Genomic DNA, 12,464 nt, shown 5'->3' with positions numbered 1-12,464 from the left:
GCCCTGGCAACATAGGAGGCCTGTGGGTGAGGCCCCAAGTAGCGATTGGTTTGCCTGGGCGAAGCAGTTCCTCTAAAGGTAAGAGAGCAGCTTTGACCGACTAGGTCGCTACTCACTCACCATTGTCAAGAGAAGAAGCTGCGGGATGGACAGACATCGAAGGATAGGGATACATGCTGTTCTGAATGAGAGGGCACCTGTAAACTAAAAAGAGATCGAACTTTCTCAAGGATGGTAGTATTATACTTGCTTCACACATATGATTTTTTAGGAATGCCCAGATATAAGCTTTTCAAACTTAAATGTCCCACCTATGAGAGCGTTTGTAATTCTGTTTAGGAGATCATGTGACTTAGGTAGCCCTACAGCACAGCTCTCTGTGATCACTCCTTTCTACATATCTCCACATAAGGCTAGCCATACAGGTAACGACTTTTCTGATCAGTTTCTGGAAGATTCGATCAATTTGATTGAATTGTATACTTATCTATTGACCAACAATTTTGGGCAGTTTATCTGTCAAAAGTCTGATTGGATATGTTAGAAAATCTCTAAGCAGGGAAGGAGGGATGGGGCTTGATAGCTGCAAAGTGCTGCACTGCATTGAACAGTACAGCACTTGCAGTTCAATGGATGACAGATGGTTCATCCATTTATCTGATCTAATCAGCAATAACTGGTGTCCAAATGAAAATGCGCCTATACAATAGGTGCTCATGCTTGGATAACATTCTGGCCAAGATGATGGCTGTACAGGGAGGACCACTGTCCAACTTCCAATCACTGCATTACCATAAAAATAAATTAGAAACATAAGTAATGCAAAAATGAGGGGGTTTAATGTTAAGTCCCCACTTTTAGTATTTTATTTATTTTTTACCCAGAAGTTTTCATGTCTGTGTCAAATGATGCTTAATAAATTATGTGGATCGTAAAAAAAAGACAAAGATTTCACAAAGAGGCCTGGTAACAGTCAGTTGGTTGAAGGACTTGCAATGACACTTGGACCTGCAATGACACTTGGAGACAATTAGTTGGAGGAAACTGTAATGGCGTCTGGGAACATTTACTTGGATGACTGTCAGAATCAGAATCAAGTTTAATGGCCAAGTACAGGGGTTTGTACCTGGAATTATTTTTGGCACAGACAGGCTCGAGTAATACACAAGACAAGTTATACAGATATACAGTACCGTAAACGGTAAACAGATATACAATAGTAGTACAGGAGGACAGTAGAGTAATTAAATACAACTAGGCTAGTTAAGGTGATGTAACATGGGCGGGCTACTACCCGGGTGTAAGCGCTGGAGCAAGGGAGTGCAATTGGGAGGGTACGTTGAGAAGATCAATGGCTTGGGGAAGGAAGGTGTTTGTGTCTAGTGGTCCTGGTGGGTAAGGACCTGTAGAGGTGGCCTAAGGGGTGAAGACTGAAATAGCGGTTGCCAGGGTGGGTAGGGTCTCCTGCTATCCTAGTGGCCCCTGAGCGCAGTCTGGACGAGTAGAGAAGGTTGAGTGGTGGGAGGGGAGTACCGATGATCCTTTCTGCGGACTTTATGACTCTTTGTGGTCTGTACTAGAGATGGCCTGAACCTCGGATTTTCGATTCGCGAACCGGGTTTGCGAACTTCCGAGAAAGGTTCGGTTCGCGCGAACTTTCGCAAACCGCAATAAACTTCAATGAGAAGGCGAACTTTAAAAACTAGAAAAAATAATGCTGGCCACAAAAGTGATGGAAAAGATGTTTCAAGGGGTCTAATACCTGGAGGGGGGCATGGCGGAGTGGGATAGATGGCAAAAGTCCCGGGGAAAAATCTGGATTTGACGCAAAGCAGCGTTTTAAGGGCAGAAATCACACTGAATGCTAAATTGCAGGCCTAAAGTGCTTTAAAAGATCTAGCATGTGTATACATCAATCAGGGAGTGTAATTAGAGTACTGCTTCACACTGACACACCAAACTCACTGTGTAACGCACCGCGAACAGCCGTTTGCGTAGTGACGGCCACGCTGGATGGTGCGCACCATGGTGAGAGTGCAGGCCGTGGCGGTTTTCAAGCCCTTATGGTCGCCGGGCTGTGGTAGTTCAATGATAGAACAACAGTGACTGTCCAGCTGATCAAATTTGGTCTGTCCACAATGAAGCAACAAACTTATTATCTTTGGTGTGCCACCCCCCGAGACACTCATATAGCCGGCGGTCATTGCTTCATTGTGATACACAAGCCCCTTCACCGCGGCAAGGTAATGATCACGAAGGGGAATGGGCACATGTACATGCCTTTTGTTTTGTTGTTGCAGCTGCAGTGCAGCCAGAAAAATTAGGCAGGCATGTACACGCACCAGAAAAATTAGTATAAATGTATCACACTGCGTGCACTCACGTAGGTAGGTGGGTGCACTCAACACAACAGGTAGGTATATGCAGTGATGAGGTGGGTTCACTGAACACAACAGGTATGTATATGCAGTGATGAGGTGGGTTCACTGAACACAACAGGTATGTATATGCAGTGATGAGGTGGCTTCACTGAACACAACAGGTATGTATATGCAGTGATGAGGTGTGTTCACTGAACACAACAGGTAGGTATATGCAGTGATGAGGTGGGATCACTGAACACAACAGGTAGGTATATGCAGTACTGGGTATTACAATGTGCACCTGTCACACACACAGGTAGTCACTGAATGTGCTGGGCCTGGCTGGCAGTGGCACACACAGTATGAATTAGCAAGGCTATGCAACACAAGTGTCAGTGGGACACACAGAAAAAAAAAAAGATCACTAGAACAAGATTAGCTCTCAAAAGAGCTGTTGTGGGGTGCTATTTTAGCAATAAGAAATCAGCAAGGAGCAAGCTAACAAGCCTACAAGAGCCTAACTAATCTTTCCCTATGAGAGAGTCTACAGCAGCTGCCCCTTCTCTAATTAGTGCAGGCACACGAGTGAGGGTAATGGCCGGCGGTGCCTGCCTTTTATAAGGGTGGGGGAGTGGCTCCATGAGGGAGTGTAGCCTGATTGGCTACAATGTGCCTGCTGACTGTGATGTAGAGGGTCAAAGTTGACCCTAATGGTGCACTATGGGGGCGAACCGAACTTCCGGAAAAGTTCGCCTTACATGGTGAACGCGAACCACCTGAAGTTCGCCGAGAACCATTCGCCGGCCAACCATTCGGGCCATCTCTAGTCTGTACTTTTCGCTTGCAGAGGCCCCAGCATACCACACGATGATGGAAGAGCAAAGTATTGACTCAATGGCAGCAGAGTAGAAGCAGGTCATAATGTTTTGCGACATTCCAAACTTTTTCAGCTGTCGTAGGAAAAACAGCCGTTGTTGCGCTTTCTTCTGGATCATTGCCTAATGATGTTGATTCAGGGATTTTATCTGATTGCCATCTGGAGTCGGGAAGGAATTTTTCCCTTTAGGGGCTAATTGGACCATGCCTTGTAAGGGTTTTTTCGCCTTCCTCTGGATCAACAGGGATATGTGAGTGAACAGGCTGGTGTTGTACTTTATACTGGTTGAACTCGATGGACGTATGTCTTTTTTCAACCAAAATAACTATGTAACTATGTAACTATGTAATTGTGGCGTTTGCCTCCCACCTTAGGTTGCTGGATATGGGGGTGCCTAGGAAACACGTGTGCGGAACCCTGGTAACCTCAGTGCCTTCGATGAGGACGGCCTTTTCTGAAATCAATCATCAGTTCTGCGGTTTTAGCTATGTTCAGTACAAGCTTGTTTGCCTTGCACCAGTTGCAGATATTCACAATCTGTTGGCGATAGGCTCATTCATCACTCTCTTCTATAAGACCAAGGATGGTGGTGTCATCTGCAAACTTGATGATCTGGACCGAGTTGTTTGTTGAGGTGCAGAAGTTTGTGTACAGCGAGAACAGCATTGGGGACAGGACACAGCCCTGGGGGACACCCTTGTTGGTGACTCGCATCTGCGAGGAGAAGGTGCCCAGCTTGACTGTCTGAGTCCTGTTTGTGAGAAAGTCCTTCAGCCAGCTACAGAGGCTGGGATGCACATTGAGGAGAACTAGCCTGTCAAAGAGGATGTTGGGGCTAATGGTATTGAAGGCGGAGCTGAAGTCCAAGAAGAGGATCCTGACATAGGTGTTTGGTCTGTCTAGGTGGGTCAGAACGTGCTCCAGGCTGATATTGATGGCATCCTCCATGGACCTGTTGGCCCTATAGGTGAACTGGTAAGGGTCCATCAAATCCTTGGTGGTGTGTTTCAGGTGGGAAAGGACCAGCCTCTCGAAGACCTTCATGATGTTTGATGTTAGTGCGACAGGTCTGAAATTGTTTAGGTCAGTGGCACCTGGTTTCTTTGGGATGGGGATGATTGTGGAGATTTTTAGGCAAGAGGGAACCCTGTGTTTCTTTAGGGATTGTGAGCACAGGGAAGTGAGGACTGGGGCCAGTTGGTCTGCACAGGTTTTTAGGCAGAGGTTTGACACACCATCTAGGCCCGAAGCTTTCCGGGGATTGAGAAACTTAAGGTGTTTTAGAACCTCGGCCTCTGAAACCATTAGTGCGGCTGGGGGGCCTGGGCTAGTATGAACATGGGAGGTCATGACCGGTGGCACCTGGTCATGGGGTACATTTTCTTGGTTGTCTTCAAACCTACAGTAGAACATATTCAGATAGGTTCAGGCAGTGAAAGCAAGTACACTGGCACCCATTTTATTTTCATGGACTCGCCACATGTCGGAATTAAAGAGGGCTTCCACTGGAGAGTCTGCATCTAATGGATATGCACATTCCTCCATGAATTAAATTCCACAGAAATGCCTCCCTTTTGATGATGCATTGTGTTTTGATCTCTAGACTAGGATAGCAGACAACATGAGACATCAGAATAGGAGTTATGATTATGGATCACATAAAAGTCAGCAAGTAGGATTGTGTGAGCTACAGGATTTTCATGTGGCTGCAGTGCATACCTGGTTTCTAGGGTAAGGAACAATATCTCGCTTAACTTTAACACTTCCATTTAGAATATATTACCAGTGAATTCATGTACACACGTACATGAATTCACTGGTAATACAGGCCCATTTTAAAGTGTAACTATAGTCAAAATATCTCCTTTGCTCCAGTAGGTTAGACACAGCCTAAGAACAACAGACTAACAATTATTTGCTAGATAGTTTGTCACTAACATGCCACACTTCCCTACAGCTTTCCAGACTTTTGATCACTAATTACAGTTGAGAAGGGTGACTAAACATAAGAGAAATGGTTTGGTTTTGCAACATTCTATGTGCATGTAGCAGTGAAGAGTAACTTTTCCTCATTTGAAAGAGCTTTCAGAATTCATTTTAAATAATGCATTCATTCCAAATGCAGTTCCCAGCCCTGCTGTAGTCTGAGTTGGGGGGGACTTGTGATTTTTACACGGGTGACATTACTTTGGGATAATTGCAACTAGGATAACTGTATAGGCAATAAAGTGTAGGGAAACAAGTTTTTTAATGGGCTATTATGCCAGTGTAATGCCTGGGGCACTAGGTACATAGCAGATCTATAGAAATCGAGAAGTTGGGGATAGCCAAAGGTCATGTACGTATCAGAAACAGAGGTACCAGGAGTCAGACAAAATCAGAGTCGTAAACAGGCAGAGGTCAGAACCGAGTATCAGATGACTGCAGTACAGAGAGGATAAGGCAGAGACAGAGTCGTAAACAGGCCGAGGTCAGAACCGAGTATCAGATGTGTGTAGTACAGGAAGGATGAGACTAATCAAAGTGAGGGGCACGCCGGGTCATACAGGATAACAATCAGGAGAATATACAATATGCAAGACTGATCTAACTAGAGTACATATATATCGGCAGGGTCTGCATATGTATATATAGCTCTGAAAAACTAGCTGACTTAGGCACAATAGCAAGGCAAGGTCCAGCGTTCAGCGTACTGATAGCTATAACGAACAGCGAGTAACTGAATGCCCTGGGTTTATATAGAAGGAATAGATCACAGACCAAGCCCCCAGGAAAACCGAACCAATCAGCAACATCCCTGCAGCAAGTGTCAGCTGACCATAGGAATCAGCTGACACACCTCAAACACGCCTCCTTAACCTATAAAGGCAGCTCTGAGCTGCGCGCGTCCTCCTAGGGAGACTGCGAGAAACAACACGCTGACTCACATCTACAGGGGACCCGGGGAGGAAGAGGAAGCTACTTGTAGCTGCTCAACATTGTCAGAGCAGCCTCCAGAGACAACACCAGGTAAGTTTGTTACAGCCAGATTGCAATTCAGCCATTGTTAACCCCAGTTTTTATCAACACTTTTAATATGTGTTTTCTATTAAAAAAGTTGCCTCATACCACAAGTGTTCTGCAGTATTACCTCAAGTACCCCTTGGAATACATACATTTATTAGCTGTATGCCCTTAAGTGTAAAAAAAATGCTTTACAAAGGTTCACTAATGTTTTCATTTCATTACACAAATACTTAGTTTTGTTTGTTTATTAATTTTAGTTTGCTAAACCTCAAAACTGGTGAGAAGAACAAGAATCCCCTTGATCCCAATTGAGGTACCCAGACCAGTGAGACCACATGCTGAAAACCTGGAGCGTCCCCTTTCCTCCTGAATGTGAAGCTCTCTTTACTGCTGCCCTGTCTCACATCTGGGCACTGCTGTTCAGTGTAATTAGAGAAGATTTGCAGGCTGGCGGAGGAAAATCTCTCCACCCTTCTTAATGCCAGAACTGATGGCGTTGCTAATGTAATTAAAGGGAATATTATGAGGTCCAAGTGTCGAGGCAGATGGCGCCTAGCTGGCACCACTAGCTGGGCTGCCCCACGCAAGGGCATTGTAATAAGGAGGGAGGTAGGGAGCCCCCAACATGCTGCTTTACCCATCTGGTGCCACATATTGTTCTGCCCACTAACTAGTGACTAACTGGTTAACACCGTCTAATTGTGTGTTTAAATTCGCTGGTTAACTAAACAAAATTTATCTTTGTATTTTATGGCTACAATTTTGAATTGGATGTTTGCGTGCAAAACAATACAAATGAAAATAAACTGATCTAGCTATGTTACAAAAAAAAAAAAAAAAAGTTGAACAATTTTTCAAATAGCAAGTTGGAAGTTCCAGTTTGATTTTAGAAGGGCCTGAGCCCACTGACGCAGTTGTGTCCGCTTTTCAGTTACACATCAATGTTAGAGATGCTGAAAAGCGGACAGAAGCGGATACAACTGCATCAGTGGGCTCAGGCCCTAAAATAAGAAATATGACTGTGTACGGTGTGATGGAAGAGACTTTGATGATCCTCTCTTTAGCTTAAAGGACAACTGAAGTGAGAGAGATATGGAAGATGTTGTATTTATTTCCTTTTAAACAATACAAATTGCCTGACAGCCCTGAATCACACCAGAAACAAGCATCTAGGTAATCTTGTCAGAAACACTTGATATGCTGCATGGTTGTTCAGGGTATATGGCTAAAAGTGTTAAAAGCAGAGGATCAGCAGGATAGCCAGGCAACTGGCACTGCTTAAAGGAAGCATCAGGCAAAATAAGCTTTCCCCCGATCTACTTACCTGGGGCTTCCCCCATCCCCTTGCCACCAATACATCCAGCGCTGAAGCTCCGCTCCCAGCCGCCAACCCGGGGTCCCCGCCGGTGCAGGGGCCGACCTGGAGGTCGTCCTCTACTGCGCCCCTGCGCAAGTGCCGCTGTCATTCAAGTCCACGTTGTCCAGAGTGTACTGCGCAGACGCAGTACACTCCAGACAACGCGGACTGGTAAGTAGATCGGGGAAACTTAATTTGGCTGATGTTTCCTTTAGTAAGAAATAAATATGGCAGCCTTCTTATACCTTTCACTTCAGTTTTCCTTTCATTTGCAGCCACAATGAACCATTTTTGTATGTAATGTTCACATCCTAAGAGCTGGGACCCACTATGGACGCTTTGTGGCAATCGCAAAGCGCGCACGATTAGCCAAACCGCGGAAGTGCCATGATTACAAAGAGATTCCTGGAGTGATCACGATTTCTCTGGTGTAGCCACTTATGTGATTGCTCCTCAAGCAGCATTTTATGATTGTTCTGGGAGCGCCACGCTGCTAGAGGGACCATCCCTGTAGGGACCCACTGGAGTAGCGTTTTGCCGATTGCCTGATTAGATTGCTAAGATTAGTATATGTCTTTCTTACATTATATACATCAGCACTGTTTCTAAAGAATTTTAGTTGTCTCAGTGGGAAATTCGATTGTAATAAAATGATGCCTAACCCTAACCAATCCAACCAGTGCCAACGTTTTCCTGTCATGTAAATTAGAACTACTGCAGCAGATTAGTGTCGCACCACAACTTCCTAAGTCCCTCCGCAGGTCATAACACGTGCACAAAATTGGGTTCCTGCACATGCTATCTACGGTAATGTGAAAGAAGCCTTAGGGGTTTACTGACTCTTGTTGCCAGCAGCTTAGACATTCAGGCCCCGTTCACACTGCACGCGTTTCCAGCCGCGTTTTGGAAACGCGTGCAGGTGGCCGAATCGCACAACATCAGACATTGCATAGAGTGCAATGTCTGATGTTCACACTGCATGCGTTCCGGACCTGTGCGGTCCGGGAACGCATGCTGCACGCATTTTTTGTAAAAACGCGTGGGCTGTCCCATTCACTTTTCAGTGATGGGATCAGCCACGCAACGCACACAAACGCGGATGGCGTGCGTTCGTATGCGTTGCGTTCCGCGTGCGTGCCCATCCGTGTTTGTGATGTGAACGGGGCCTAAAGGCTGTGTGTTGAGTTATTTTGATGCAAAAACAAATGTACACTGATTACGTAACATTGTATGAAAGTGTCATATCTTCAGTGCTGTCCCATGAAAATATATAATAAAATAATTACAAAAATGTGAGAGGTGTACTCACTTTTGTGTGATACTGTATACATAGAGTACTTGACAGTGGGCCATCTTGCATAAGGTTTTGAGTCTGACCAGTTTATATCAAAACAGCGGGAACATCCCCCCAGACTGGTACCCTAAACATTACAAATGCTGATAAGGGAGCCTAATCCCTTTCCGCAGATCCCAAAGCTAAAGTCATTTTATTTCTGCCATTAGGCCAGTGTTTCTCAAATCTTTCCTTGTGACTCCCCAACAGTGCATGTTTTGCAGGCAACCTCCCCTATGCACAGGTGGGGTAATTAGTATCTCAGCTACATGGAATCCACCTTGCTGAGACACTAATTATCCCACCTGTGCATAGGTAAGATTGCCTGCAAAACATGCACTGTTGGGGAGTCATGAGGACAGGTTTGAGAAACACTGCATCAGGCTTTAAAGCGCACTCCAAGCTATGGCTCACTAGAGTGCTTGGTACTTATCCGTTAGCCGAGCGCATCCGGCAGGTGGCGCTGTTGATCTTAATTCCAATCATAATTACTTCACGTCAACCTGTGAATGTAAACGCCGGATGCGCCCGGCTTAAACAGATCAAGCCGCCGGCTTGCTTCGTGTCTCGCTCTTCTCCCCCTCTTGCTCTCTCTCCTATAGAACACTGGGGAGGGGACATGCGTGTCCCCCCAGAGTCGTTCGTCGCAATGCCGCGACGAACGACTCTGGGGGGACACGCATGTCCCCTGCCCAAGGCTCATACGAGAGAGGGCAAGAGGGGGAGGAGAGCGAGACACTCACGAAGCAAGCCGGCGGCTTGATCTGTTTAAGCCGGGCGCATCCGGCGTTTACATTCACAGGTTGACGTGAAGTAATTATGATTGGAATTAAGATCAACAGCGCCACCTGCCGGATGCGCCCGGCTAACGGATAAGTACCGAGTGCTTGTAGCCACGCTTTGGAATCAGCCAGCCAGAAATTGCCACCAATTTCAAAGGCGCTAGGCTAATGTAAGTCAATGCAGGAGAGCTCACAGGAGAAAAATCGCAATCACGGGTGTTGCAGCATTTTTTTTTTTTTTGTGAGCGATTGCGCTCCAGTACAACAGATACAAATACTGCAAAATCAGTTTCCAATCGCTGTGCAAAATCTATTTTGCAGTGATTTCCCTATCCAAACAAAAAAAAAACACAAAACAAAACAAAAAAAGAACATTTGCAAATTGTAATTGCTAATTGCAATTGCTCTGCAACTGCAAGCACTGGAAAAAATGATGATACTTTTCCGTTAGCCGGGCGTATCCACTAGGTGGCGATAAAACTCCACCAGAATTACATCTTTTGCAGTGATTTCCCTATCCAAACAAAACAAAAAAAAAACAAAAAAAACAAATTTGCAAATTGTAATTACTAATTGCAATTGCTCTGCAACTGCAAGCACTAGAAAAAATGCTGGTACTTTTCCGTTAGCCGGGCGTATCCACTAGGAGGCGATAAAACTCCACCAGAATTACATCTTTCCCTACTATCCATGGCGGCCTGGAGGGGGAATAGTAATTAACGCCACCTAGTGGATGCACCCGGCTAACGTAAAAGTACCAAAATGCTAGCAAACTGCTGGGTGATTGCAAAAGCGATTTGCAAACGCAAGTGGGTGCCCAGCCTTCTAGTGTAAATTTTAAAAAAAGGTAAGAGGTACGCTGAAAAGTTTTAATGCCTGGCACATTGTGTTACTAATTAGACTCACCAGAGCCCCATTTGAGGCAAGTTCAGGTGTGTAGCTTCACCCTTTTGCAGAAAAAGGCCTAAGGGCCAGTTTCCACTATAGCGAATCCGCATGCGGTGTCCGCATGTGGATTCGCATAGGCAATGCAAGTGGATGGGGCTGTTTCCACTTGTGCGTCTGCAGGAGCGTTTTTGTGTGCGGCTGAAATCTGCGAGAGGAATGCACACGAATCGCCGCTAATGTATTTTAATAGGGAAATCGCATGCGGGTTGAGCATGCGGTTTTTGACGCGAATTCGCATGCGATTTCGCATAGGTATTAATGTTAATTTACACAGGCAGTGACATGGTTAACCACCCTGGCGTTCTGATTAAATCGCCAGGGTGGCTGCGGGAGGGTTTTTTTTAAATAAAAAAAAAACTATTTCATGCAGCCAACTGAAAGTTGGCTGCATGAAAGCCCACTAGAGGGCGCTCCGGAGGCGTTCTTCCGATCGCCTCCGGCGCCCATAATAAACAAGGAAGGCCGCAATGAGCGGCCTTCCTTGTTTTGCTTATATCGTCGCCATAGCGACGAGCGGAGTGACGTCATGGACGTCAGCCGACGTCCTGACGTCAGCCGCCTCCGATCCAGCCCTTAGCGCTGGCCGGAACTGTTTGTTCCGGCTACGCTGGGCTCGGGCGGCTGGGGGGACCCTCTTTCGCCGCTGCACGCGGCGGATCGCCGCGCTGCAGCGGCGATCAGGCAGCACACGCGGCTGGCAAAGTGCCGGCTGCGTGTGCTGCTTTTTATTTCATTAAAATTGGCCCAGCAGGGCCTGAGCGGCAGCCGCTGGCGGTGTTGGACGAGCTGAGCTCGTCCAGACCGCTCAGCTGGTTAAATTCGCATATACCCTTACCTATGTGGAATCGCATGCGAAATCACGGGGAAAACCGCATGCGGAAACGCATCCGCATGCGATTTCATCCGCAGGGGAATCCAGGCGATTCCGCACCGCAATAAAGAGCCCTAAGCCTTTTTTCTATTTTCAGTACTGTCCAGTCAAGAGGGGTGTGAAACAGGGGTGTTGCTAGGATTCTGAAAGATCCGGGGCACCCTGGGGCACCAATGATACAAAATAATGCAAAGCACGAGTTTCCTCTCAAAGCACAATTAGGCAAATTGACCTTAAGGGCTGGAACCCACAAGGGCGATTTTGAGAGCATTTTTGGAGCATTACAGAACGCTAGCGTTTTGCCAAAATGCTCAGCTACTGTAAATGGATGGGGCAACTTCCCCTGGAGCGTTTGCAATTCCTCAAATCGCAAATGCAGGACATGCAGCATTTTGGGAGCGTTATCGCTTCAATGTAAAGTTTATAAACGCTGACGTAATCGCTCATCAAACCCTGCATGGAGCAATTTTGCTAGCATTTTAACGGTACCACACACTGTAACAAAATTAAAATTAATTGAAAGGACCAATCAGACTTTAAAACGCTAATCACTAATCGCTACACAATCCAGGAAAATTGATACACTTTGTAAAATCACTTCCTAAAACGCTCATGAAACCGCTGGCAAACTGCTCATACAAAATGCTAGCGCTTGCGATTAGCGATACCGTTTTGCAGTGGGTTCCAGGCCTCAGGGCAAGTTCACAGTGTATCAGTTGTGTTGCAGAATAATTCTGCATGTCAGCTCACTGCCCATACTATTCTATAGGCCTGTTCACAGTACTGCATTATTCTAAAGGTGCGTACACACATGTGACTATAGTCATTTGAAACGATCGTTCCCCGATCGTTTCAAACGACGATCATTTAAAAAAAAGCAGCCACCGACCATGAAGTCTAACATTGGACGAGCTAGATCGTTAAAAG

Source organism: Hyperolius riggenbachi, chromosome 8, assembly GCF_040937935.1.
Source record: "Hyperolius riggenbachi isolate aHypRig1 chromosome 8, aHypRig1.pri, whole genome shotgun sequence".
NCBI classification, from domain to species: Eukaryota; Metazoa; Chordata; class Amphibia; order Anura; family Hyperoliidae; genus Hyperolius; species Hyperolius riggenbachi.
This window is presented reverse-complemented; position numbering follows the sequence as displayed.